Genomic DNA, 27,577 nt, shown 5'->3' with positions numbered 1-27,577 from the left:
ATCTTAAAGTCCCAGAGTTCTAATACTGTATATTTCTTTTCATGTAAATCCATGATACCGCAGCTGGGCGCGGTGGCTCAAGCTTGTAATCATAGCACTTTGGGAGGTCGAGCCAGGTGGGTGGATCACCTGAGGTCAGGAGTTCAAGACAAGCCTGGCCAACATGGCGAAACCCCGTCTCTACTAAAAATACAAAAATTAGCCAGGCGTGGTGGTGCATACCTGTAATCCCAGCTACTCGGGAGGCTGAAGCAGGAGAATTGCTTGAACTCAGGAGGCGGAGGTTGCAGTGAGCCGAGATTGCACCACTGCACTCCAGCCTAGGCAACATGAGACTCTGTCTCAAAAAAAAAAAACATCCATAATATTGCAATTGTGATTGGAAGAAACATTATCCTAGCCAGGCACAGCGGCTCACACTGGTAATCCCAGCACTGAGGGAGGCTGAGGCAGGTGGATCATTTGAGCTCAGAAATTCAAGACCAGCCTGGGCAACATGGCAAAACCCCATCTCCACAAAAATTACAACAAAAAATCAGCTGAATATGGTGGCACGCACCTGTAGGCCTAGCTACTCAGAAGGCTGAGGTGGGAGGATCAACTGAACCAGGAGGTTGAGGCTGCAGTGAGCGGTGATCGCACCACGGCACTCCAGCCTACGCGACAGAGGGAGACCCTGTCTCAGAAAAAGAGAAGAAGAAGAAAGAAAGAAGCATCAACCCACTATTTGCACTGGTCACTGTCCCTGGAACTGTCCAAAGCAGGCCCTGACCTTCCCTGTAGGAGTTTGAGTAACAGCAATAGTTCCTAGCTAGGAACACTTGCGAAATATGTAAATATGTAAGGCAGCAGGGCGCGGTGGCTCACGCCTGTAAGCCCAGCACTTTGGGAGGCCAAGGCGGGTGGATCATTTGAGGTCAGGAGTCCAAGACCAGCCTGACCAACATGGTGAAGCCCCGTCTCTACTAAAAATACAAAAATTAGCTGGGTGTGGTGGTGGGCACCTGTAATCCCAGCTACTCAGGAGGCTGAGGCAGGAGAATCGCTTGAACCTGGGAGGCAGAAGTTTCAGTGAGCTGAGATCGCGCCACTGCACTCCAGCCTGAGTGATGGAATAAGACTCCATCTCAAAAAAAAAAATCTCCCGCCATACCACCCTGAATGCACCCGATCTAGTCTGATCTGGGAAGCTAAGCAGGGTCAGGCCTGGTTAGTACGTGGATGGGAGACTGCCTGGGAATACTGGGTGCTGTAGGTGTGGCCTGGCACGGTGGCTCACGCCTGTAAATCCCAGCACTTTGGGAAGCCAAGGCGGGTGAATCACCTGAGGTCAGGAGTTTGAGACCGGCCTGGCCAACATGGTGAAACCCTGTCTCTACTAAAAATACAAAATTTAGCCGGGCGTCGTGGCAGGCGCCTGTAATCCCAGCTATTCTGAAAGAAAAAAAAAAGAAAAAGAAAAGAAAAGTAAGACAAATGAACCAGTCCATCATTAGCATCACCTTCCCGGAGCATTTAGTCACGGGAGTTTCTGTTGATGGGGCATCAGAGGTCACGATAACGATGGGAGGAACAACCTGGAACACTGAGCCAGGCAGTTTTCCTAGAGACCCACGGCCGGGATTCCACATGTAGGTGTACGACAGATGCGCCAACATGACATTATAGTTTCTGGGAAGCATGAAAGGGATGAGAGAGATGAATGCATGAACTCACAGAGGCAAGGGACATTCAATGGCAGGGGTCAGTTTGGTGACGATGCAGAGCCACTGAGCAGCCACTGAGAAAACTTCACCGGAGAAGAGTGGAAAACTAAACCTCCAGATCCCCGTCCAAGCAACCATACCCTAAAATCGCTGCGGGCTCTCTCAGTACACTCACAGATTACCAGTGACATGAATGTTAATATTTTATGGCCCTAACTTGCACTTCTAAAAGTTCTAATTAATCTCACTAGATAAAAGCTGGCAAGCATGCTGGTACAAAGGAGAATCGCACCCTCCTCGCAATGTCTGTGTGCCAACTCATCTGGGATCCTGCAATGATTTGCCCTGTCTCGGCTCCATAAAGGGGCCAGTAATTAGCATTTGGAAGCTAAGCCACACTTCCCCACTGGCTGCCATTTGCTGATTGTTAATTAATTAACTGATTGATTAGCAGCTTCCTGTAGCACTGGCTAGTAAAGGCCCCTTCAAGGAGTTCTCCCCAGTTCTCCCCTCTCCCCACCTCCTCACACCCTGGCAGGAGAAGGATTTCCATAACACCCTTGAAAGCAGGGCTACATCTTGGACGTTGTTTCTGTAGCTTGCATGGTGCCTCGCACACAGAAAATATTTACAGAGTAAAGGGATGGAAGATTGGTGGATAGATTGATAGACATGAAAATGTATGATATACTTCCTATTGTTCTCTCATGTTATAAAATTTTTTTCTGAACTTTAGATCAGAAGAGAACTTAAATATTATCCAACCTAATTTCATTTTAAGGATAAGGAAACAGGCCAGGTACATGGCTCATGCCCGTAGTCTCAGGACTTTGAGAGGCCGAGGCAGGTGGATCACTTGAGGCCAGGAGTTGGAGACCAGCCTGGTCAATAATGGCGAAACTCTGTCTCTACTAAAAATACAAAAAAAAACTAGCCAGGCGTGGTGGCGGGCACCTGTAATCCCAGCTACTCGGGAGGCTGAGACAGCAGAATTGCTTGAACCCAGGAGGCAGAGGTTGCAGTAAGCTGAGATCATGCCACTGCACTCCAGCCTGGGTGACAGAGCAAGACTCCGTCACAAAAAGAAAAAAATTCACTCTTTGAGGAGGACGCAGTCTTAGGTGGTGAGGAGCTCGGACCCACCCACTCCCGCTCCTCACTCACCACTGTTCACTCTTGCCCAGGAACAAGTTGGTCAGGAAGCCACGCAGGAGCCAAGGCTTTTAAAGATACTGTAAAATCACCCGTGAAGCTGAGGTGGCAATTCACCGAATTCGAACCACTCTAACGAGCCGCAAGGTAAAATCCCTGGAGAAGGTGTGTGCCCACTTGATCAGAGGGACGAAAGAAAAGAATCTCAAAGTGAAAGGACCAACTGGAATGCCTACCAAGACTCTGAGAACCACTACAAGAGAAACTCCTTTTGGTGAAGGTTCTAAGACATGGAATCGTTTCCAGATGAGAATCCACAAGCAACTCACTGACTCGCGCAGTCCTTCTGAGATTGCTAAGCAGATGACTCCATCGGTATTGAGCCAGGAGTTGAGGTGGAAGTCATCATTACAGATGCTTAAGTCGACTGTCTTAATAAATTGATTATCAGCTGTTAAAAAAATTAAATTAAAATCAGCTTATTCAGGTTTCCTAGAAGATTACATGGATGACAAAATTTAATCTATGGCCAAAATGAAGGAATTGGAGTTAGGAACATCTATTTTTGCTTTCCATGTTATTTGATTATTTGAAATGTATACAGAAGATGTTCCTGTCCTTTTTTTGGGGGCGGGGGGATGGGGTCTTGCTCTGTCACCCAGGCTGGAGTGTAGTGGTGCAATCTCAGCTCACTGCAACAACGTTCACTTCCCAGCCTCAAGTGATCCTCCCACCTCAGCCTCCCAAGTAGCTGGGATTACAGGTGCACACCACCATGTCCGGCAAATTATTATTTTTTATTTTTTATAGAGATGGGGTTTTTCCATGTTGCCCAGGCTGGTCTCAAACTCCTGGGCTCAAGCAATCCACCCACCTTAGCTTCCCAAAGTGCTGAGATTACAGGCATGAGCCACTGCGCCCAGCCAGATGTTACTATCTCATTTAACAAATAATGAAACCAGCCGGCTGGGCGCGGTGGCTCACGCCTGTAATCCCAGCACTTTGGGAGGCCGAGGCAGGCAGATCACCTGAAATCGGGAGTTCAAGACCAGCCTGACCAACATGGAGAAGCCCTGTCTCTGCATGGTGGTGGTGCATGCCTATAACTCAGGAGGCTAATGCAGGAGAATCACTTGAACCCGGGAAGTGGAGGTTGCAGTGAGCCAAGATCGCATCATTGCGTTCCACCCCGGGCAATGAGAGCAAAACTGTCACAAAACAAAAACAAAAACAAAAACACAATAACGAAACTGAACTCTGGAAATTAAAATGAATTCATCATGAAATCAGTGGATTGGAGTTGGATGGTTAGAATGGGAAAGGACCTTAGAAAGTATCTATCCAGGCTGGTCATGATGGCTTACACTTGTAATCCCAATAGTTTGGGAGGCTGAGGCAGGAGGATTGCTTGAGGCCAAGAGTTCAAGACCAGCCTGGACAACATAGGGAGACCCTATCTCTACAAAAAAAAAAAAAAAATAGCCAGTGTGGTGGCAAGCACCTGTTATCCCAGCTACTTGGGAGGCTGTGGTAGGAGGATAGGTTGGGCCCAGGAGGCGGAGGCTGCACTGAGTCATGGTTGCACCACTGCACACCAGCCTGGGTGACAACAGAACAAATCCCTCTCTCTCAAAAAAAAAAAGTATCGGCCGCGCACGGTGGCTTACACCTATAATCCCAGTATTTTGGGAGGCCGAGGCGGGCAGATTGTCTTAGCTCAGGAGTTCGAGACCAGCCTGGGCAACACAGTGAAACCCCATCTCTACTAAAATACAAAAAACCAGCTGGGCATGGCAGCATGCACCTGTAGTCCCAGCTACTCAGGAGGCTGAGGCAGGAGAATTGCTTGAACCCAGGGGAGAGGTCGGGGCTGGTTGCAGTGAGCCAAGATCATACTACTGTACTCCAGCCTGGGCGACAGAGCAAGACTCCATCTCAAAAGAAAAAATAAAAAAGTATCTATCCAAATACCTCTTTTTGAAAATGAGAAAACAATTTTTTTTTTTTTTTTGAACAGAGTTTTGCTCTTGTCGCCCAGGCTGGAGTGCAATGGCACAATCTCAGCTCACTGCAACCTCTGCCTCCCGGGTTCAAGCGATTCTCCCACCTCAGCCTCCCCAGTAGCTGAGATTACAGGCGCCCACCACCACACCCAGCTAATTTTTGTATTTTTAGTAGAGACAGGGTTTTACCATGTTGGCCAGGCTGGTCTCAAACTCCTGACCTCAGGTGATCCTCCTGCCTCAGCCTCCCAAAGTGCTGGGATTACAGGTGTGAGCCACCACGCCCAGCGGAGAACACAATTTTCAGTCCTCTCTTTAATCTTAACTCTAAAATAACTCTTCTCTGGATATCATCATTTTTGCCATCTACAATAAATGACCTTGTGTGTCATTAGCAACTAACTAACCTAACAACACTTAGAATAAACAAAGCGTGTACTGAGAATTTTCATCATTCCTATGTCACCCAGGCTGGAATGCAGTGGTGCAATCTTAGCTCACTGTAAGCTCAAATTCCTGGGCTCATGTGATCCTCCCACCTCAAGTCTCCCAAGGCGCTGGGATTTCACTGCGTCCAGCCAAAAGATAATTTTAAAGGTAAAATTATAATTGCTCTGCAAATATAAAATGTACTCATGTCAGAGACTTCATTTAGCTCATTATCTAATGGGGAACCAGTAAAATGTTACAACTAATTCAAAAGAAATTCAAACAACAAGCAATAATGTAAAATGATTTTACGATATATGCAAGATAGATCAATCCACAGGGCAAAAATAAATTGTGTTCCACCAGACACAATTAGTTTGCACTTCTATGGACAAGAATCAATTTTCTAAAAGTCACAGAGTTGTAAAGCATCCCAAAGACAAAGACAGGCTGAGATAGCTTAGGAGCTGAGCTAGACAGGATATACTTTCTAATCCTTTCAGTCCATACACAATTTTTTTCCAAGCTAGTAAGAATTAATTCTTGAATTCCATAAAATATTGAAGAAATACCTAATAGTAAATCTACACAAACTCTTCCAGAGAATTGAAAAGTAGGGACCACTTCCCATTCCCTCATTCTATGAGGCAAGTATTGCTCTGTTACCAAAACCAGATAAAGACATTAAAAGAAGACCAATATTCCTCATGAACATAGATGCAAAAGCTCTCAACTAATTAAATACACCAATATGTAAAAAAGATAAGACATCATGACCAAGTGAGGTTTATCCCATAAATGCAAAGTTGGTTTAACATTTGCAAATCAATCAATGTAGTTAACTCTATTCATAGACTCAAGAAAAACATTATCTCAACAGACATAGAAAAAGCATTTGACAAAATCCAGTATCCATTCCTAACAAACTCTCAGTAAACTAAGAATAGAAGGGTGCTTCCTCAACCTGAAAAGGGCATCTATGAAAAACATACAACTGTCATCATACTTCACAGTGAGAGAGTGAATGCTTTCCCACTGAGGTCAGGAACAAGGCAAGGATGTCCACTCTCACCACTTCTATTCAACAGTGCCCTGGATGCTCCAATGGAGCAATAAGGCCTAAAAAATAAATCAATAAATAAAAGTAAGGAAGTCATAAAACAAAGGAAAAAGTAAAACTATCTCTACTCACAGATAACATAATCAGCTGTGTGGAAAATCTGATGAATCTACAAAAAGGCTAATTAGCAAGAGTGGAGGATTCAATATCAGTATACAAAAACAACTATTTCTACATTCAAACAATGAACAATTGGAATTTGAAATTTTAAAAATAACATAATAGAATTAAAACATGTGAAACACTTAGGCATAAATCTGACAAAGGATGAACAAAGGATATACACTGAAAACTAATAGAACATTGCTGCAAGAAATCAAAGGCCTAAATAAATGGAGAAATATATATTTTTTTATTCAGTTTTTTATTTTTTTTTTCTTTTTTTTTTTGTAGACAGTGTTGCCTAGGCTGGTCTCGAACTCCTGGCCTCCAGTGATCCTCCTGCCTCAGCCTCCCAAAGTGCTGGGATTACAGGTATGAGCCACCATGCCCAGACAAGAAATATATTTATTCATCAATTAGAAGACTCAATGGCCAGGCACAGTGGCTCATGCCTGTAATCCTAGCACTCTGGGAGGCTGACGTGGATCGATCACCCAAGGTCAGGAGTTCAAGACCAGCCTGGCCAATATGGTGCAACCCCATCTCTATTAAAAATATAAAAATCAGCCGGGCATGGTGGCATGTGCCTATAATCCCAGCTACTCAGAAGGCTGAGGCAGAAGAATGGCTTGAACCCAGGAGGTGGAGGTTACAGTGAGCCCAGATTGTGCCATTGCACTCCAGCCTGGGTGACAGAGCAAGACTCTGTCTCAAAAAAAAAAAGACTCAATATTTCTAGATCCCACACAATCCCACTTAAATTTTCAGCAGTCTTTTTTTTGTAGAAACTGACAAGCCGATTTTAAAATTCATATGGAAATGCAAAGGACAAGACTTACTACAAAGCTTCAGTAATCAAAGCAATGTGATAGTGGTATAAAAACACACAAACAGATCAATAGAACGGAATAAAAGTGCGGCAATAGACCCATATATATATATATATGGACATCAATTGATTTTCAAGAGATATGCAAAGGCAGCTAAGGGAAAGGATCATCTTTTCAACAGATGGTGCTGGAATACTTAGATATCTACGTGCAAAAAATTATTTAAGGCTTGGCACAGTGGCTCATGCCTGTAATCTCAATACTTTGGGAGGCCAAGGTAGGCAGATTGTCTGAGCTCAGGAGTTTGAGACCAGCCAGGGCAATATGGCCAAACTCTATCTCTAACTAAAAAAAAAAAAACATTGTTTTAATAATTTAAATCCCTGCCTCACATCATACACAAAAATTAACTCTAAATGTAAAACCTAAAACTATAAAACTTCTAAAAGAAAATATATTGATCCTAAGGCAAAGATTTCTTAGAAAACCAAAACTACAATCCATAAATGAAAAAAAAATTATAAGTTGTACTTCAAAAAAGTTAACAATTTTTGCCCTTCAAAAGGGATATTAGAGAATGAGGGCCAAGCATGGTGGCTCACACTTGTAATCCCAGCATTGTGGGAGGCCAAGGCAGGTGGATCATTTGAGCTCAGTGCCACCCTGGGCAACATGGTGAAACCCAGTCTCTACAAAAAATACAAAAAATTAGCCGGGTGCGGTGGCGCATGCCTGTGGTCCCAAGTACTCAGGAGGCTGAGGTGGGAGGATTGCTTAACTCCAGGGGGCAGGGGTTGCAGTGAGCTGAGATCATGCTACTGCACTCCAGCCTGGGTGACAGAGCAAGACTCTGTCTAAATAATAAATAAATAAAGTAATTAAATTAAATTAAAATGAAAGTAAACTACCTAATTTTTAAAAAGGTACTAGATTTGGACAGACACTTCACCAAAGAACATAGATGAATGGCAAATAGCACATGAAAAGATGTTCAAGTCGTTGGCCGTTAGGGAAACGCAAATTAAACCCACAATGAGATACCACCATACATTTATAGAATGGCTTAAAGACTGATTGTATGAAGCACTAATGAGGCTATTAGAGAACTGGAATTCTCATACACTGCTGTTGGCAATGTAAAATATAACAACCACTTTGGAAGTCAGGTAGGTGGGGTTTTTTTGGTTTTTTGTTTTTGTTTTTTGAAATGGAATCTCACTCTGTTGCCCAGGCTCACTGCAACCTCTGCCTCCCGGGTTCAAGCAATTCTTCTGCCTCAGCCTCCCGAGAAGCTGGGTGAAGGCCTGCCACCACACCCAGCTAATTTTTTGTATTTTTAGTAGAGACGGGGTTTCATTCCCCTATGTTGGCCAGGATGGTCTCGATCTCCTGACCCGTGATCCATCCGCCTCGGCCTCCCAAAGTGCTGGGATTACAGGCGTGAGCCACCGCGCCTGGCTGGGTGGGTTTTTCTAAGTTAAACATACACTGAGTAGATGTACCATCAACTCGAGAGAAATTAAAACATGGACATACGAAGACTTGTATACAAATGTTCATAGCCACTCTCTTCAAAAGTGCCACAATTTGGAAATAACCCAAATGGCCTTCACCAGGTGACGGGTAAACTAGTACATTCCTACCATGAAATTCAGGCAACAGTATGGATGAATTTCAAAATAACTGTTATGTGGGGAAAAAAAGTAAGAGAATCCATATTGTATGGTTATATTTATACAAACTTCTAGCAAATACCAATGGACCTATAAGAGCAAGTGGGGGGCCGGGCGCAGTGGCTCACGCCTGTAATCCCAGCACTTTGGGAGGCCGAGGCAGGCAGATCATGAGGTCAGGAGTTCCAGACCAGTCTGGCCAACATGGTGAAACCGCGTCTCTACTAAAAATACAAAAATTAGCCAGGCGTGGTGGTGGGCGCCTGTAATCCCAGCTTTATATATATATATATATATATATATATATATATATATATATATATATATAAAGACCCCGTGGGGACATGGCTGAGAGCGTGGTGGTGGGATGGGGGTGGGAAAAGGCAGGAGGGACAGATTACAAAAGGCCACAGGGAAACTTCTGGGAGTGATGAACTTCTGGGAGTGTTCATTATCTTGGTGGTGTTGACAGTTTCATGAGTATATGCATATGTCAAAATTTATCCAATTGTACCGTTTAAGTACATGTAATTTATTGTCTATCAACTGTATCTCAGTAAAGCTATTTTTATATAAAACCTACTGGAATGGTAGGATTCTAAGCAATTCCAGTTGCCATTTCAACCTAGGCACTTTTTGGGGGGCTTGCTTTGGAATTTTAACCTGAATGTGAGTTGACAGCCCTATACCAATGCCATGACTATTTCTCACCTTTGAGGCTAGATTCACACTACTCCCCCAGCCCCTGCCCGCAAGCATGCAGTATTTTTGGCATGATTCTCTAGGACAGGGCCCTTCTGCTTCCATGGAAGGCCTGAGCACAAGCTCAGCTGCCACCTGCCTTTCACTGGATGGATGTATTTAGCTGACCTTGCTGATGGGGCACAGAAACTCTCCTGAGCACTCATCTACAGAGAACAATCTTCCTTGATCGAAGAAGGCTGTTTTCCGCCAAGACTGTAAGTCAATTTCAGGGAGTCCCCTGAGGATGCTACCACCACTGTCCGAATGCAGATTGTTGGGGAGGCTTGTGGGTGGAGCAGCAGGATGAGGCCCAGGTCCCAAGCTTGGGAGGCTTCCTGGACTCCCCACGCTGGGAAATGGCTAATGATACCAGTTCGCAAGGGTAAAGAATGGGCTCAGCTGGGTTTAAAAAAAAAATAACTGGCCGGGAGTGGTGGCTCACGCCTGTAATCCCAGCATTCTGGGAGGCCGAGGCGGGCGGATCACGAGGTCAGGAGATCGAGACCATCCTGGCTAACATGGTGAAACCCCGTCTCTACTAAAAATACAAAAAATTAGCCGGGCATGGTGGCGGGCACCTCTGGTCCCAGCTGCTCAGGAGGCTGAGGCAGGAGAATGGTGTGAACCCAGGAGGCGGAACTTGCAGTGAGCGGAGATCGCGCCACTGCACTCCAGCCTGGGCGACAGAGCGAGACCCTGTCTCGAAAATAAATAAATAAATAAATACATAAAAATAACCTCTTCTACAGAAAATCAGTCCATGGCCAGACACAGTGGCGCATGCTTGTCATCCCAGCACTTTGGGAGGCCGAGGCAGTGGGTCACCTGAGGTCAGGAGTTCGAGACCAGCCTGACTAACATGGAGAAACCCCATCTCTACTAAAAAAAAATACAAAATTAGCTGGTTGTGGTGGCACATACCTGTAATTCCAGCTACTCGGGAGGCTGAAGCAGGAGAATCGCTTGAACCCGGGAGGCGGAGGTTGTGGTGAGCCAAGATCGTGCCATTGCACTCCAGCCTGGGCAACAAAAGCGAAACTCCATCTCAAAAAATAAAAAAAAAATCAGTCCATAATATTTGCACTGTCCCCAAAATAAAAGGGCGGCACCGCTCCTACTTTCTTTCCACATATGCCTGTCAAGCTGAATTGTTCTTTTTCAATTTTGCCTCCTTTTATGTACATTTTAACACGTAGTACATATAGCCCATGTACATGTTCCCCCTAGTGAAAAAGGGGGAAATGAAGTGATATCCACACAGTCTATCCCCTGAATTGTGTTTCTTCCTCCTCCCTGACCCCCATGCACATCCATGTAGAACGTGGAGAGGCAGAGAGCAGCCTAATCACCCTGGCATTTGTCTGGGACATTCGTGAACAGGAAAAAGCACACAAAACAGATACCCAAGTGGCTACACTGAGATTTTAAAGACATCAGTGAGGATAGATTTGAATATCCAAAATAGAGTGAATGGCTGGGCAAAGTGGCTTACAGCTGTAATCTCAGCGCTTTGGGAGGCCAAGGTGGGTGAATCATTCAAGGTCAGGAGTTCCAGACCAGCCTGGCCAACATGGCAAAACACCCATCTCAACAAAGAATACGAAAAATTAGCTGGGCATGGTGGTGCGTGCCTGCAGTCCCAGCTACTCAGAAGGCTGAGGTAGGAGCCTCAGGAGGTCAAGGATGTACTCAGCTGTGATTGTGCCAGTGCACTCCAGTCTGGATGACAGAGTGAGACCCTGTCTCGGTCAGGAGTTCGAGAGCAGCCTGGCCAACACAGTGAAACCCTGTCTCTATTAAAAATACAAAAAATTAGCTGGGCATGATGGTGGGTGCCTGTAATCCCAGCTACTCAGAAGGCTGAGGCAGGAAAATCGCTTGAACCCAGGAGGCAGAGGTTGCAGGAGCCGAGATTGTGCCATTGCACTCCAGCCTGGACAGCAGAGCGAGACTCTGTCTCAAAAAAAAAAAAAAAAAAAGGAGTGAAAATGAAGACAGAAGGCATTGGGCATTGTTACCTGAGATGGTGAAATGACATCACTGGAAAGAATGGGGCTGGATGGTCTTCATTAGCAGCTAGCAAGTCCCTTAAGCTCAAGAGGCTTCTTCCCAGCAGGGATGGTGGCATCATGAAGCTGTTGGGACAGTAGAGCTCTCTCTACGAGCTCCACCCAAGAACAGAGAGTTTTTGGGAACCCAGCAAACGGCCACCCCGGCGAACAGGCTTCATATCCCGAGGATGACCAGCATCCTGGAGAGGAGCCAAAACAAAACTGCTAGCACACCTCATCAATCACAACAATCATAAGAGCAGCATTTACTGAGCACACGCTATGGGCCAGATGTGATGCCAAATACTGCAAATACATCTTTGACCTAATCCTAACAATCCATGGAACGGGCATCAGTGGAAGAACATTGCCAGCTCTGCTCCTGAATGAAGAACAAGACACCCAGAAACAGTCCTTCAGTTTTTCTAACTCTGATTCCAGAGAAATTAAGGAGAAGAACCTGGCCTGGGTATACAATAATAATACACATTTTTTAAGAGATTTGCAAGCAGTTAAAAGCAAACAAACATCTTCTCACCCTGACACATAGATTCAGGTGAAATGCAGGGCAGGCACTGGGCTGGCTTGGCTTTCTGACCCACCTGATGTTCTCAAAATCTTAGTTTCTCTTATCTTCTGGATTCAGAAGTACAGACTGTTGCCTTGGCCTCTCCAAACCAAAAATCATTATAGGCACGACGTGTAATTACACATCCCAAATTAATTCAGTCAACCAATACATATTGAGGGCTTACTTTAATTCAAACCTATCCATGCCTGGCACTGGAGTTTCAAATAAGGACAGCCTTCTAGGCTGCAAGGAGTGGAAGAGACACTAAAATAAGCAGATAATTGTCATGCAGTAGGGTGAGGGAGTAGAGATATGTAGAAAGTGGGTTAATAGGCCAGGCGCAGTAGCTCATGCCTGTAATCCCAGCATTTTGGGAGGCGGAGGTGGGTGGATCACCTGAGGTCAGGAGTTCAAGACCAGCCTGACCAATATGGTGAAAACCCATCTCTACTAAAAATACAAAAAATTAGCCAGGCGTGGTGGTGGGCACCTTTAATCCCAGCTACTTGGGAGGCTGAGGCAGGAGAATCGCTTGAACCCAGGAGGCAGGAGGTTGCAGTGAGCCAAGAATGCGCCATTGCACTCCAGCCTGGGTGACAACAGCAAAACTCCATCTCAAAAAAAAAAAAAAAAGAAAAAGAAAGTAGGTTAATAAGGTTAGAGCAAAACTGCCTTTGCAAAATTATGAGAGTAAGAGAAATCTGACATAGTTAACGCCATCTTGCTTCTGACTTCCAAGCGTCCTTGGTCATTTCTGGGCCTGGGCCAGGCTAACTTTGGGAGAAATTTAGTTTATAGCTTAACCTTGAAGCAAGAGTGATAATAATCCCTTCTTAAAACTAAGCCCTTCCCTGTTCTGGGCTGCTGACACCGGCTTTGTAAGATGAGTGAAAGGCCATAAGATAGATGTAGTTTCCTTTTTAAAAAAATTTGTATTGAATCTTTTTTTTGAGACAGGGTCTTGCTCTGTCACCCAGGCTGGAGTGCAATGACACAATCACAGTTCACTGCAGCCTTGACCTCCCTGGGCTCAAGTGATCCTCCCACCTCAGCCTCCTAGTAGCTAGGACTATGGGTGTGCACTACCACGCCTAGCAAATTTTTTAATTTTTTTGTAGAGATGATATCTTGTCTCTAAGCTGATCTTGAACTGCTGGCCTGAAGTGATTTTCCTGCCTTAACCTCCCAAAGTGCTGGGATTACAGGCACAAGCCACCCGCCCTGCCCAACAGGTGTTTCCATAATCCCTTACTGCTCAGGGATCATGCAGCCAGATAACATCACTACTGTAAAGCCTAAGGTCAGTTTTTTGAGATATTTTTCAGACTGACACCACCCCACCTGGACTTGGGAGTCATGACAAGTGGTCCTATGTCCCCACCCAGAGGCAGACTCAGCACACAGGACTATTTTCCACACCCCTGTGATCTCATCCCCAACCAATCAGCAGCATCCATTCCCTAGTCCCCTGCTCAACAATTGCCCATAAAAACCCTAAGGTTCGAGACTTCAGGGGAGAGTGATTTGAGTGATGGCTCCATCTCCCTCATAGTGTGGCCAGCTTCTACTAAACATTTTTTTCTCCTTTTTTTTTTTTTTTTAAGAGACTGGGGCTCTCTATGTTGCCCAGGCTGGTCTGAAATATCTGGGTTCAAGCAATCATCCCACCGTGGCCTCCCCAGTTGCTGGGATTACAGGTGTGAGGCATAGTGCCAGGCCTCCAATTAAAAACTCTCTCTGAGGTAATGCCACGGTCTCAGGGCATTGGTTTTGTCTGTGCAGCAGGCAGGAAGAACCACTGGGTGATTGCAGGAGCAGCTTTCTGAAGAATTGGAAAATCCTGGAGGATAACGATGTCTTAGCCAGGCTTTCTGCTGTTGGTGGTGGTTTGGGAGGGGCAGTTGGGAGAAGGGCCTCAGTATAGTGCTGAAGAGCGGCACAGTGTGCACGGGCAGGCATGGCTCACAGTCTGGTTGCCAGAAGAACACACAGGAAGCAGGGAGCAGGGTGATGCGGCTAGGGAGCTGGCTGAGACCCCTGTGTAGAAGCCCATTTTCCTTAAGGGCAGGAGAAACCTACAGAAAGCAAGGAAGAGCTTTAGGTAGATTCTCACTTTCAAGTGATCACTCTGTTGGTTGTAAGAAAGACAAACTGGAGGGTCACAGTGGAGGTGGGGACAGCCTAAGAACCCCCTAGAATTGCGGGTGCTCACGCCTGTAATCCCAGCATTTTGGGAGGCCAAGGAGGCGGATCACCTGAGGTCAGAAGTTCGAGACCAGCCTGACCAACGTGGCGAAACCTCGTCTCTACTAAATATACAAAAATTAGCCGGGCGTAGTGGCACGTGCCTGTAATCCCAGCTACTCCGGAAGCTGAGGCAGGAGAATCACTTGAACCCGGGAGGCGGAGGTTGCAGTGAACTGAGATTGCACCACTGTACTCCACCAGGCTGGGCAACAGAGCAAGACTGTCTCAAAAAAAAACAAAAAAAGAATTGCGGCGTTTGGGGGTGAGAGGCAGGGTGCCCGACCGGCCGGCCCCCAGTCCTGAGGTCGGCCCAGCCCACTTGCAAACGTGTCTCTGTCAGCTGTCCAGATCTCTTTCATCACAGGCCTCCCGACTCTGGCTGCTCCGACCCTCCAACGATACGAGGGCGTATGGTAAACACTCGCAAATGCTTTCGAATAGTCCGACCCTCCAACAATAAGAGGGCATATGGTAAACACTCGCAAATGCTTTCGAATAGTTCACTGAATGGAATAATTAATGGATTAATCACTCTGCTGAGTAAATTGCAGCTGAACATTAGTACGATTCTTCTCCTTTTTTTTCCTTTCTTTTTTTTTTTTTTTTTTTTTTGAAACAGGGTCTCTCTCTGTTGCCCAGGCTGGAGTGCAGTGGCGCGATCTCGGCTCACTGCAACCTCCGCCTCCCGGGTTCAAGTGATTCTCATGCCTCAGCCTCCCAAGTAGCTGGGACTAGAGGTGCACACCACCATTCCTGGGTAATTTTTGTGTTTTTTGGTAGAGACAGGGTCTTGCCATGTTGGCCAGGCGGGTCTTGCCATGTTGGTTAGGCTGTTCTTGAACTCCTGCCTCAAGGTGGAACTCCTGCGATCCACCTGCCTCAGCCTCCCAAAGTGCTGGGATTACAGGCATGAGGCACCGTGCCTGGCCTCTTTTTTTCTTTTTGTCAGAGCAGGAGTGGTGCAGGGAGATGCTGAGAGTCTGTCTGAGGTTATTGTGACTGAAATTAAACTTTGATGGGTTCTCTGTAGTTGCAGAAAGGGGTTTGTCCTGGGCTTCAGGTAGGTGTAGCAGGGATGTGCTCTCTCTATTGTAAGGAGCCAGATAGACTTCCCCAGGGCAGCGTGACCCAGCCTGTAAGAGGCTGGAGTCTGGGAGGGGCATTTAAACCCCCCAGGGCAGATGTGGGTGGGTGGTCCGAGGAGGATTCTGCGGACAATGGGTGGTGCTTAGTTGTCTAAGACTATTGTTCAACTTGGCTCAGGTGACAGTGAATCATATAACCATTAAGTGAGGCCCAGAGGTTGATTTGCCCCAGGTCACACAGCTGCTTAGTGAGGGGAAGTCCAGACTCTGGGGTCCACGGTACAAAGACTTTTCATCGACCAAGAGATAAGCTTTCAGGCTTAGTGAAAGCGGTTCTGAGTAATAAAAAATGACAGGACCCCGTTTGCACTTTATTCTGTGAACCATGCAAAACCCACAGCAGTCCCCAGCTGCCAGGAGGGGCGAAGCCAAGGCCGATCAGCCCCAAGCACAGCTGCGGCTGCAGTCCAGGCGCCTCGACCTTCCATTCCCTTCCTACTTGAACAGGGTTTATGGCGGTTCTGCTCTCCCACTGTGTTAATTACAGACACTCTGGAAAGTACCTGCGGGAAGAGGACCTAATGGAAGAAGCAAAGCCACTCACACCCAGAGCCTTCACCTGTGCTCCTCTCAGGCTTTCTGTGGCTTCTGCTTTTAGAGCTCCAAAAGCCCTCTGAGATAACATGAACAAACATGCTAATTTTACAGACAAGGAAACTGAGGTCTAAGTAAGCAAATGACCTGGCTGTGATCACCTGCCGTAATGGCCAGCAAGGACCAGATCGTAGCACTTTGGGATAAGAAGGAAATGTGGGATGAGGTTTGCCTTCTCCCTGATGCAGGAATGCCCATGTCCAGCAAGGACCAAGTGATGGCTACTCTCCTTGGGAGTGCTGCTTGGGAAGGTTCCTGTCTCAGCCAGGGTATGCGGTAGGGATGGAGTGGATAGACAGGGCTCAGTACCCCCTTGTCAGGTAAAACATGTCATGATCTCTCCCCCTTCACCTTCAACACAGACCAAAAAAAAAAAAAAAATTAAAAGCTACCCCTCTCCCACACACACACAAAACAGATATGACAGCATTTGTTCTCACCATAATTTTTCTGTAGCTTTACAAAAATGATGTTTACCAGAAGGTGGAAGTTGCAGTGAGCTGAGATCATGCCACTGCACTCCAGTCTGGGTGACAGAGTGAGACTCTATCTCAAATAAAAATAAATAAAATTTAAAAAAACCAAAAAAGGCTGGGCGTGGTGGCTCATACCTGTCATCTCAGCACTTTGGGAGGCCGAGGAGGGTGGATCATGAGGTCAAGAGATCAAGACCATCCTGGCCAACATGGTGAAACACCATCTCTGCTAAAAATACAAAAATTAGCTGAGCATGCGGGCGCACGCCTGTAGTCCCAGCTACTCAGGAGGCTGAGGCAGGAGAATCGCTTGAACCCGATAGGCGGAGGTTGCAGTGAGCCAAGATAGCACCACTGCACCCCAGCCTGACAACAGAGCGAGACTCCCTCTGGAAAAAAAAAAAAAAACTACAAAAATTAGCTGGACTTGGTGGCAGGTGCCTGTAATCCCAGCTACTTGGGAGACTGAGGCAGGAGAATCGCTTGGAACCCGGAGGTAGAGGCTGCAGTGAGCCGAGATTGCGCTACTGCACTCCAGCTTGGGTGACAGAGCGAGACTCTGTCTCAAAAACAAAAAAAAAAATTAGAAAAAAAAATGTTTGGTAAACACAGAGGAGAATCAATATATTATTGGAAAGAGAGTTTAGTAACAATCAGAGAAAACTGGTTGAACCATAACATAGCAAATGAAAAATGCATTGACGTACTTCCTCATACCTTTCGTTCAACAGGATTTAAAACAACTGTTCAAATTGTGAGGCTCTTCAAATACATTTTACAATCAAAATAACTTGAAACAGTGAATAGAGAATCATACATGAAAAAATTTAATATACACACCTGGAAAAAATAAATCTTTTTCTTTTTTTTTTAAGCCCCTGATTAAAATTTCCTTGGAAAGACATACTAAAGATTTTAGCAAGCAAGCAACAGATGGTAAAGAGAAGTTAATTGTGCATTAGCCACCATTAGTAATTTTAAGAAGTAGAAAATGTCACTGATATACTGTTTATTTAAAATGTTTCCTTTAGGTCTGGCATGGTGGCTCACACTTGTAATTCCAGCACTTTTGGAGGCCTAGGAGGGCAGATCACCTGAGATCAGGAGTTCAAGACCAGCCTGGCTAACATGGTGAAACCCCATCTCTACTAAAAACACAAAAATTAGCCGGCCTTTGTGGCATGTGCCTGTAGTCCCAGCTACTCGGGAGGCTGAGGCAGGAGAATTACTTGAACCCGGGAAGTGGAGGTTGCAGTGAGCCGAGATTGAGCCACTGCACTCCAGCCTGGGCAATAGAGCAAGACTCCAACTCAAAAAAAATAAAAATAAAAATAAAATGCTTTCTTTAGTGTCTTAATGACAGTACAAAATATTCCTACAGTTTTATATAGGTTCAAAGTTTACATCCTTCCCCTCCTAATTTTAGCTCTGGATTTCTTTTTTCTTTTTTTTTTTTTGAGACAGTCTTGCTCTGTCACCCAGGTTGGAGTGCAGTGGTGCAATCCCAGCTCACTGCAACCTCCGCCTCTCAGGTTCAAGTGATTCTCCTACTTCACCCTCCCAAGTAGCTGGGATTACAGGCACATGCCACCATGCCAGGCAGCTCTGAATTTCCTTTGTTTGCTTTCTGAGTTGGGGTCCTCATTCTGTCACCTAGGCTGGAGCGGACAGGTGCGTTCACAGCTCACTGCAACTTAAAACTCCTGAGCTCAAGCCATCCTCCACCTCAGCCTCCTGATTAGCAGGGACTACAGGTGTGCATCACCATGCTGGGCCAGCTCCAGATTTCTTATGCTCCTCAGGCTGGAGAAGTTATGGAAGGGATATTCTGCAAGATGAGGACAACTGATTATCAGAAGAAGGAAAGAGAACATGATCCTGCTTCTCTAGGTAAGAGGAACGTTTCGAGTAGGCAGTGGAAGGATTAAAGTAGTATTTCAGGAAATTTTAATCTGGCCTTGGTCTATAGAATGGATGTAATGGGGAGGAGGAAAGCGGGAGGTGGGTGCGTCAGTCTGGAGGGAGGTGGCTTTTCTACAACTAAGAGACAGTAGGTCATTATGGTGGGGAAGACCGGCTTTGAGACCAAATTGAGTAAGTTCCAGTCCCAGCTGTGCCCCTTGCTAATCACATGACTTTGAATAAATTACTTAACCTTGTGCTTTGGTTTCCCGCTTCATAAAATATAGATATGAAAATCTAAAACCCATCTCATAGGGTTACTACGAGAATAAGAAAATGCGTGTTGAAAGCCTTAGCACAGGACGTGGAATGTGGAATTTGGTAAACTCCCAAAGAAACTGGAGCTTTTTATTCTCGCTATTGTGTCATTTGTGACACTACATAAAACCTAAGAAAAGTCTATTAATATCATTAACAACAATAACAAAAAGTTCCCAAAAGGCACCCACCTACAATCTGTTTTTACCTACAATCTAATTTTTTCTTAGCAGCTGCTTAAAAGAATCAACTGGGGCCGGGCGCCGTGGCTCACGCCTGTAATCCCAGCACTTTGGGAGGCTGAGGCAGGCAGATCACCTGAGGTCAGGAGTTCGAGACCAGCCTGGCCAACATGGTGAAACCCCATCTCTACCTTTTTCCCCCCACCCTGAGACAGAGTCTCGCTCTGTTGCCCAGGCTGGAGTGCAGTGGTGCGATCTCGGCTCACTGCAAGCTCTGCCTCCCGGGTTCACACCATTCTCCTGCCTCAGCCTCCAGAGTAGCTGGGACTACAAGCGCCCGCCACCGCTCCCAGCTAATATTTTTGTATTTTTAGTAGAGACAGGGTTTCACCGTATCAGCCAGGATGGTCTCGATCTCCCGACCTCATGATCCACCCGCCTCGGCCTCCCAAAATGCTGGGTTTACAGGCGTGAGCCACCACGCCAGGCCGAAACCCCGTCTCTACTAAAAATACAAAAATTAGCCGGGTGTAGTGGTGGGTACCTGTGAGGCTGAGGCAGGAGAATCACTAGAACCCAGGAGGCAGAGGTTATAATGAGCCGAGATTGCGCCACTACACTCCAGCCTGGGCGACAGAGTGAGAATCTGTCTCAAAAACCAACAAACAAAAAACCAAAAAATCAACTGTCTTGGTCTTGAGCTGGCTGTTGCTGACTACAGTGGGTGCAGCTTCTGAAACAGGAAAAGCAGGATCGTGCATTAAGCGCTAACCCTTCTACTGCCCATAGCTCAGTCCCCTCTTCACCTCTGCAAGTCTGTCCTGGAACACACTGAAACAGGCAGAGCAGCTCCCTGCAGTGGCTGAAGACCAGCGGACCTGAAACAGAGGGTCTCTGAAGCGGAGTCAGGCCTGGAACCCCAGCTGCTGCCTGAGTCTCCCAGCAGCTCCCAGGGGAAACCTTGCTCAGCCGTGCCAGCTAGGAAAACTCAGCAGCTCCCAGGGGAAACCTTGCTCAGCCGTGCCAGCTAGGAAAACTCCACAGGAGGGGTGGGTTTTCAAGTCTGGGAAGGAGAAGAATGAAATCACTGGTTTCACAAACATTTGAGTGTTTTACGTCCGTTCTCTTCCTGAATCTTAGCGCCATGGATGGATACATCAGAGTCAGCTACACCAATTAGAGATCAGATATTCTAGAGTCAGCTACACCAATTAGAGATCAGATATTCTAATCAGCAGCTCAATGAATATTCCAAAGCTGAAAAACACAATCATTTCTAATTCCATCCATAGTACAGTTTATATACTTACTAGGCCAAGCTGTCCAACCCACGGCCCTCAGGCTGCAGACATGCTTTGAATGCGGCCCAACACAAATTCATCAACTTTCTTAAAACACTATGAGTTTTTCTGGGATTTTTTTTCTTTTTTAGCTCATAAGCTATCATTAGTGTTAGTGTATTTTATATGTGGCCCAAGACAGTTTTCTTCTTCCAGTGTGGCCTGGGGAAGCCAAAAGATTGGACACCCCTGTAACTAGGCATTCACATAAAAACAGAAAAAAAATCAGCAAGAATCCAAATATTAAGTCATTTAAACCTGAATATCAAGACATTTAGGAACCTAAACCCCAGATCACAGTAATGTTTATAGGGCAAATATTCACCCAAAGTGATTAGAATTTGTGTTTGCTTTTTTTTTCTTTTCTTTTTTTGAGATGGAGTCTCACTCTGTTGCCCAGGCTGGCGTGCAGTGGCGTGATCTTGGCTAACTGCAACCTCTGCCTCCCAGGTTCAAGCCATTCTCCTGTCTCAGCCTCCCGAGTAGCTGGGACTACAGGCGCCCACTACCACACCCGGCTAATTTTTTATATTTTTAGCAGAGACGGGGTTTCACCATGTTAGCCAAGATGGTCTCGATTTCCTGACCTCGTGATCCGCCTGCCTCAGCCTCCCAAAGTGCTGGGATTACAGGCGTGAGCCGCCGCGCCCAGCATGTTTGCTTATCTTTAAAACTTCATTAGAAGCCAGGTGCATTGGCTCACTCCTGTAATCCCAACACTTAGGGAGGCAGAGACGGGAGGATTGCTTGAGCCTAGGAGTTTGAGACCTGTCTGAGCAGCATAGCAAGACCCCGTTCTCTACAAAAAAGAGAAAAAAAAAAGAAAACCACCACCATCTTATCAGAAATGCCTGAGGAAAAAATAGAAGAGCTGGCAAACCCATGGTCAAGAGGAAGATGCTCTAGGGAAGAGAAGGAAATACTCCGGCCTGGTAACCTCAGAGTTTGGTTAATGTAGTTCGACTCATAGCTATCTGTGGGCAGTCACTTGGTGGTGGCTCAAGTCTAAGAGAATCTCAGAGCCCAGATATAAGGATGTGGCATCTTTTGTGGAAGTCACATTCTGGTTTTCTCCAGTCATCATTGGTGGATGCCCAGCACTGACTGATCTAGGACTATAAAAAGAGCTGTGGTAGCCGGGCACGGTGGCTCACACCTGGAGGCGGAGGTTGGAATAAGCCAAGATCGAACCACTGCACTCCAGCCTGGGCGACAGAGCAAGACTCCATCTCAAAAAATAAATTAATTAAATAAAATAAATAAATAATAATTTTTAAAAATAAAATAAATCTTTAAAAATTAAAATACAAATACAAAAATCTGGGCGTGGTGGTACACACCTGTAATCCCAGCTACTTGGGAGGTTAAGGCAAGACAATCGCTTGAACCCGGGAGGTGGAAGTTGCTGAGATTGCACCACTGCACTCCAGCCTTGGCAACAGAACAAAATCGTGTCCCAAAAACAAAACAAAACAAAACAAAACAAAACAAAACAAAACAAAAGGCCTGTGGGTAAAGTCAAGTATTTATTCATCCAACATCATTCATTTAGTAGCAACCATCTTCTGGAAAGGCACTGGGAGTGCAGAAATGAACACGGCACAATCTTTGCACCTTCCCAGGGCACAGGCTATGAGATCAGTCACTCTAGCAGGACAGGTGACTTGAGGGCGGGGCGCCACAGCCATGAGGGGCACTCTGCAGTCCTTGGGGGCCCCGCCCCTTTTCTTGAGCTCTGGTCCTTAAACTCTGAACCTCAGGTCCTCATCTGTGAAGATGGGGATAAAATGCCTAATAGGCCAAGTTACAATAAGTTCTGAAATGTGTCTGACAGATGGTGGGCCCTCTGGAAACGGTAACCGTTATCCATAATTTATTATGATTATTATAACAACAAAGGGGTGGATGAGGCCCTACAGGGGAAGGAGTGCTTTCTCCTGCCCAGCAGGGGCCAGAAAAGCTTAATAGAGAGGGTGACATTTGAACTGAATCTCAAGTGAGAGAGCCTCTATAGGTTCAGGTGATGGGCATCAGAGAGCATATGAGGTCTCTTCAGTTGTGCTCCAAACCTTAAGTTGTATGCATACGGACGGCCTGTACTTTCCAACATACTTTTTTTTTGTTCGTTTGTTTTTTGAGACAGTGTCTCACTCTGTCACCAGGCTGGAGTACAGTGGTGCGATATTGGCTCTCAACCTCCTGGGCTCAAGAGATCCTCCAACTTCAGCCTCCCAAGTAGCTGGGACTACACACGGGTGCCACCATGCCTAGCTAATTTTTGTGTGTATTTTTTTGTAGAAACAACGTTTTGCCCAGGCTGGTCTTGAACTCCTGGGCTCAAGCGATCCAGCTGCCTCAACTGCCCAAAGTGTTGGGACTACACTCATGAGCCACTGCACCCAGCCCCAACATATTCTTAAAGGGTTAGTGACCACCTCAAAAGGTGAAGAGCTACCTACACTGGTCTAGAAGTATAACTAAAAGTTCGCCAGGCAGGCAACATAGGAAAGGTCATTTCCAGCATGGCAAACAGTTTAGAAAGAAGTAAAGTGGCTTCGTGGGCACATGACCTATGCAGTCACAGAGTCTGACACTCAGAGCGCCTGTGCTCCCTTCAAAGTGCTGCTGCTGCTGTCACCCTCAAACTTCTTGATTTTTTTATTTTTTATTTTTTTTTGAGACAGAGTCTTGCTCTGTCATCAGGCTGGAGTGCAGTGGCGCAATCTCGGCTCACTGCAACCTCCACCTCATGGGTTCAAGTGATTGTCCTGCCTCAGCCTCCCGAGTAGCTGGGATTACAGGTGCCCACCACCACGCCCGGCTAATTTTTTTGTATTTTTAGTAGAGACAGGGTTTCACCATGTTGGCGAGGATGGTCTTGATCTCCTGACCTTGTGTTCCACCCACCTCAGCCTCCCAAAGTGCTGGGATTACAGGCGTGAGCCACCATGCCCGGCCGACGATTTCTTAACAAGAATCAAAGAAGCAAGCCCAGGACCCTGGACACAGCAGCACAGGTGAAGGGGGCAGAGCTTGAGAGTGGCAGCGCAGTTGGCTTCGGGCTCCAGGGAAGCCAGAGGTGCATCAAGTCCCGAAAGTGAGCAAAGTACTTCTCACAGAGAACGGGGACTAACTCACCGGGGAGCTGAAACAAGAGCCTCGCAAATTATCTAGCCTGTGCTTCTGAGAAGCATGGCATTTTCAGAAAATTCCCAGCAGGTGGTGGGCACAGGTGCTTGGTGGAAAATGGCAGGAGATGAGGTTAAAAAAAGTAAGACAGACCAGGTGAAAGATGTAAGATTCTAGCTAAAAAACTTTAGAACCCAGGAAGAGGCAGAGGTTGCAGTGAACCGAGAGCATGCCATTGCACTCCAGCCTGGGTGACAAGAGTGAAACAACCTCAAAAAAGAAAAACAACTGCTCTAAAGGTGTGGAAGGAGACATTCAAGGATGTTTTTGGTTTCGTGTTGAGACAGGGTCCTGCTCTGTCCCCCAGGCTCTTGTGCAGTGGCACAATCACATCTCACTGCAGCCTCAACCTCCAGGGGTCAAGGGATCCTCCCAGCTCAGTCTCCAGAGTAGCTGGGACCACAGGTGTGAGCCACCAAGCCTGGCTAAGTTTTGTTTGTTTTTTGTTTTTTGTTAGAGACAGGATCTCACTTTGTTGCCAGGTTGGTCTCAAACTCCTTGGCTCAAGCAATCCTCCCGCCTCAGCCTCCCAGAGTGCTGGGATTACAGGCGTGAGCTACTAAACCCAGTCTGAAGGATATAAAAAGTGAAATGGCATGGCATTTCACTGTTAAAAAGATTACTCTAGTGACTTAAAGAGGATGAATTGGAAGGATTAACAACTGTAGGCCAGGCGAGGTGGCTCATGCCTGTAATCCCAGCATTTTGGGAGGCCAAGGTGGGTGAATCACCTGAGGTCAGGAGTTCGAGACTAGCCTGGCCTTTCACATGGTGAAACCCTGTCTCTACTAAAAATATAAAATATATATTTTATATTTTATATAAAATATAAAAATTAGCTTGGTATGGTGGCGCATGCCTGTAATCCCAGCTACTGGGGAGGCTGAGACGGGAGAATTGCCTGAACCAGGGAAGCGGAGGTTGCTGTGAGCCGAGTGTGTGCCATTGCACTCCAGCCTGGGCGACAAGACAGAAACTCTGTCCAAAAAAAAAAAAAAAAAAACAGGCACGGTGACTCACACCTGGAATCCCAGCACTTTGGGAGGCCGAGGCGGGCGGATCACAAGGTCAGGAGTTCGAGACCAGCCTGGCCAACATAGGGAAACCCCGTCTCTACTAAAAATACAAAAATTAGCTCGGCATGGTGGTGCACACCTGTAGTCCCAGCTACTCAGGAGGCTGAGGCAGGAGAATCACTTGAACCCGGGAGGAGGAGGTTGCAGTGAGCCAAGATCGTGCCACTGCACTCCAGCCTGGCGTCAAAATGAGGCTCCATCTCAAAAAAAAAAAAAAAAAAAATTGTAGACAGTGTGATCAACGTGGTGGCTACCATGGTAGTCCAGGAAGATAATAGGAAGGCTTGAATGAAACGGTAGCCATGGGAAAAAGAGGAGACTAGAGGAGAGGAGAGGGAGCCATTTAGGGAGACCTGAGGTGGGGTCTGAGTCACTGGCGACCTGGTAGCTGAAGCCCTGATCCCAGAGAACATTACTCACAGGGACCCCACCAAGTGAGAATATCAAGAAGCCAGCCCAGGATCCTGGGAACAGCGGCGCGGGTGAAGTGGGCAGACAGCCCAGGATCCTGGGAACAGCGGCGCGGGTGAAGTGGGCAGAGCTTGGGAGTGGCAGCCAGCTGGCTCCAGGCAAGCCAGAGGTGCACAGGGGCCCCAAAGTGAGCAAAGCCCTTCTTTGGGCGAGGGGGCTACCTCACCGGGGAGCTGAAAGAAGAGGAGAGGAAAAGTCGTGTGTGTCCATTTATTAGAAGGTTGCAGGTGAGGATTTGGAGGAAAGGCTGCAGCGAGGACCAACCAAGGAGTGAATGACAGGCGACGGCGTGGAGACAGCTAGGAGGGAACGAAGGGAGGGCAGGACGTGCAGGAAGTGGCAGTTGGTTTTTGGATTTGGGAGAGACTTGGGCAAGTTCCTAAGATGAGGTGAAGGAATCAACAGAGTTCAGGAAGTGGCGCGTGTGGAAGAGAAGGCCTGGTGGAGGAGCAGCGGCTCAGAGGACATCAGCAGGAGGACCTGGGGTGGGGGTTAGAGAGAAGCCTCCCAGGGACTTCCTCGGAGCCTGAAAACATGGAATCGGGGTTCCCAGACGTGTATGCGTGGGGCATGAAGAGGAGCGCGATCCCGCAGGTGGGTTGCATCCTTTTACTCTACAGAAGCTGCAAGCTAACGTCTGGAGGGAAGAGGGAAGAGGCAGGGTAGAAGAAGGCTTTAAGGGAGAATGTGCTGAGAGTGTCCTCAGCAACGACAGGAAAAAACATGCCAGCATTACCGAGAATTTAGTGGAGAATGACAGCAACCCCGTGAGTTTCTGTAGCTGCCCTCAGCAGCCTTTGCATGCTGTGTGTCCCAAATCACTTCTCACCCTCTCCAATGCTAACATTAGCCCAGGCAGCCAAGAACTTTTGTTAAGGTGACTGCATAGTCCCCCTGTTCTCCAGCCCACCCCTCCACACAGCAGACAGAGCCATCTTTCGGAAATATGTCAGCTCACATCAACTCCCCGCCTTAAGACCATCCAGTGGTACCATTACACTTAGACCAAAGTCCTCAGAATAAAATTCAAAGGCCCGCATGATCAGGGCACTCACCCCTTCTCCCTACACTTTCTCTCTCATGTACTGTGCCCCAGCCACTTTGCAGTCCCCTCCTTCCTCAGAGGTGCCAGGCTGTTTCCTGTCTCGGGACTTGTGTGGTTGCCATTGCTATGCTTAGAAGATTGTTCCTCTGGTTCGTCACTGTGGCTGTTTTCACCATCCACATCTTCCTAGTGTTTATTAATACCTGGAATTATTCTACGTATGTATGTGTTTACATATTTACTGTTTGTTTTCCCCCAGTGAAATACAAGTTCCCTGGACGCGGGGTCTGTTTGCTTTCTTTACTGTCCAACATTGATTGGCTCATGTGAGGAACCTGATAAATATTTGTTGGCTGTTTGGTGGCTGTGCAGGAATTGAGAGCGCTGGTGGCTGGTTGATGCAGGAATGTGGTTGGAAAAGTAGCAATTCCTACAAGGGTGAATTCAGGTAACACTCATTTAATTAAAAGTGAGTAAATGAATAGAAATGGCCAGAGGAGACTAGGAAATTATTGCAGCCAAAATATGGCAAATTGTACAACTTTAGGACTAGAAAGAACCTTAAAGATGGAGTCTCAATAGATTAGAAAAGGGAGTCCTCTCCTGAAAGGTAGGTGCCACGGCCGTTCACACTGGCAGTCTGTGTCCAAGCCAAGTCACATCTCCTATTTGTCTTGCCCTTCGTTTTGAACTTTTCTGGAAACTCAATTGTTGTGTTAGGTATTAGTTGTGGTGTTCAAGACTTCTCCCCACCCTTTCTAAAATATCATGATTTCTCCCTGGGAAATAATGAGTGGAGTTTGCCCTCCCTGTGGCCATATTTCACCCCAACATTAGAAAAAGCTGAGTAGCTTCATTTTTTGTGCCTTGCATTGAAACGCGTCTCTGCATCTGGAATAAATGGCATTTAAGAGCATCCTCTAGTTTCTAAGTCACTATGTATTTGCAAAAGCTCACGCTTGGAGTGTCAGAATTAAACGGGGTCAGGAAATATTGCAACGTAGACTTTTGACTCATTACTGGGGTTTTTCCCACAGGTCGAGAAGTGGGCGTGCACACAGGGGTGGTCTATTTGTTTGGTTAAGAATCTAGACCGGCTCTGGAATAAGTAGAAAAAAGTCCCACGTGGCACTCAGTGAACAGGAAGTGTATGCTCTCCAGACATGTGGCTGTCCCCTCCTGCCCTCTCACTAAGCTGCTATTTGTTCAGA

General features: G+C 46.5%; 2 pseudogenes; both read left to right on the top strand.

Moving 5' to 3' along the window:
• The first annotated feature begins 1,139 nt into the window (after positions 1 to 1,139).
• Positions 1,140 to 1,258, top strand: LOC129526510 (uncharacterized; annotated as a pseudogene).
• Positions 1,259 to 1,646: 388 nt separating this feature from the next.
• Positions 1,647 to 3,280, top strand: LOC101135315 (small ribosomal subunit protein uS10-like; annotated as a pseudogene).
• The last annotated feature ends 24,297 nt before the right edge of the window (positions 3,281 to 27,577 follow it).

Source organism: Gorilla gorilla, chromosome 12 (genome assembly GCF_029281585.2).
Source record: "Gorilla gorilla gorilla isolate KB3781 chromosome 12, NHGRI_mGorGor1-v2.1_pri, whole genome shotgun sequence".
NCBI lineage: Eukaryota > Metazoa > Chordata > Mammalia > Primates > Hominidae > Gorilla > Gorilla gorilla.
This window is presented reverse-complemented; position numbering and strand designations above follow the sequence as displayed.